The sequence below is a fragment of the Gymnoscopelus microlampas genome, assembly GCF_963454915.1.
Source record: "Gymnoscopelus microlampas genome assembly, chromosome: 17".
NCBI classification, from domain to species: Eukaryota; Metazoa; Chordata; class Actinopteri; order Myctophiformes; family Myctophidae; genus Gymnoscopelus; species Gymnoscopelus microlampas.
In genome coordinates, this window is record NC_139954.1 from 22378365 (window position 1) to 22380734 (window position 2370).

Below are 2370 nucleotides of genomic sequence, written 5' to 3' on the forward strand. Positions count from 1 at the left end.
CAGCTGTTCTGTGCGCATGCGCACATGTAGGCGCGCGCGTGCATGTGACGTCATTAAAATATAAATAACATTCCGCCGAAGAAAAAAATCACCATTACACCACTGTACTTCACTCTAATGGTCCAGTTTAATGCTGGTTCAGCGTGACCTGCGTAAAATAGTCAAAGGGCAAAGGCTAAGGTTCACTCTTCTGGGCACAAAGGCAAGAGGTCAAAATTGTAAAACAGTGAAAACGAGGAAATCAGTCAGAGAGTGTTGAGTTGTGTTAGAGTTGGACAGCCAAGATCAATCTACTGTCCAGAGTACCAACAGATATGTCATAGGTGACATCATGGAGAGTTACATGTTACGGCCGATCTACACCAGACTTTTCAAAGCGTGCGAATGCGTGGCGCGTACAGCGCGTTTGTTTAGATCCAATTGATTATCAGTGATACCGGCTACACCAGGTGCGCGGATACGCGAGTCCCGCATATGCAGACTTTAAAATGGGACTGGATCTAAAAGCGCGTGTGTGCGTATATGCGTGTGTGTGTGCAAAAATTCTCTGGTGTAGATTGGCCGTTAGCCTGTAACAGGAAGTAGCTCAGGAATCTGTCTTGAGGGCCATCAATACTTGTCAGAAAGTGGGCCAATTTGTAACAAAAGAGGGCTCTCTTTGATGCTGATAACATGGTTTTACTGGCTTCAAAGCTGAGAGAGTGACTGTCCCAAGTGCCCCATGTTGGCAGCGGAAATGGGGTGAGCAATTTGGGAACTAATCGTTGGTACATTTTGGGGTTATGTGAGCTGATAGCCACACTCGTCAGCTCCCTGAGTGTCCTTCCTTCCCTGTTGACAATGTGACAGGGACATCGGGGACGTTGACCTCTCTGTTTGCCTTTGCAGATTCCAAGGTTGCCACACAGAGAACGGGAAAGGAGGCAGGAATGTGAAAGCCTTACAAAGGCTGATGTCATAAACTCATCTAAAGCTGGGACTGGACCGCGAGATGGCATCTCAGAAACTATTAAAGACAGGTTCTCAACATTACGTTGCTACGGCCATGGCCTCATTGCCTCAGCTCTATGATTGTAAAATGTGAACATGTTGTTATGCAAATACTTGAAACTGCAGCTATAGTCTGTCTCTTACTTTCTCTCCTTCTGTGCATGTGCTAACACACACACACACACACACACACACACAGAGAAAGGAGGGTGCCGAGAATGGTGCCTGAGAGTGGGTGACAAAGAGCATGAGACAGACTTTGACAAATGACAGACTACACAAAGATTGTTTCATAGGGTATAAATACAGCCATTAAAAACAATTCATTAAGAACAACACAGACACCCATATATACACATTCACATGCATACTGTCTGTGTATTCTGTCCACATGCCATTCAGTCTGCCTTCTGCTTGTTCCGATAGTTAATAACCGGTATATATATATTTTTTTTTACTTGGATCGAGTGAGTTGTTTTTGTTCGGCCTCTAAATAGCGCTCATATAGGGCACGCTCAGGCAAAAACACAAACACCTACTGTAGCTCTCATCAGGGGCCCTGGACAACGTCACACATAATACGCATCGTAAACTTTCTCAGGACACTGAGGAGGCATGCTGAGGGGTGGGAAAAAATGAAATTTGCGTGTGCGTTCGTGCGTGCATGTGTGTGAAGAATACATTGCACAATACTGAGTGTTAATTTCACAATCAATACACACAGTTACATATTAGTTACATATCTGTGTGTGTGTGTGTGTGTGTGTGTGTGTGTGTGTGTGTGTGTGTGTGTGTGTGTGTGTGTGTGTGTGTGTGTGTGTGTGTGTGTGTGTGTGCGTGCGTGCGTGCGTGCGTGCGTGCGTGCGTGCGTGCGCGCGCGCGTGCGTATATGCGTGCCTACGCTGTAAGATCAGGGTACATTTGGTTACATTTGTACACTCAGAGTTAAAAATGGATAAATTATCACTGAGGGATTTCAGCGTGTGTGGGCAAACGTGTGTGTGTGTGTGTGTGTGTGTGTGTGTGTGTGTGTGTGTGTGTGTGTGTGTGTGTGTGTGTGTGTGTGTGTGTGTGTGCGCGCATAAATACACGTAAGTGCATGCATGTGTGGATTCAGGGTCACCCGGGCATGGTCTGAGGGGCAGGCTGAGAGATTATAGGAATCCGATGACCGGAGCCTTCACACGGTCCCTTGCAGTGACTCAAACACAGCAGTGGAAAGTGAGTACATGTACTCAAGTACAATTTTGAGTTGTTTTTCTTTACTTCACTTGAATCTTTCCAATTTTTTATACTTTTACTTCTACCTTATCTCAGAGGAAAACACTCCAGACTCCACTACAATGATTTGAAAAGTTTAGTTACTAGTTACTTTGCGTA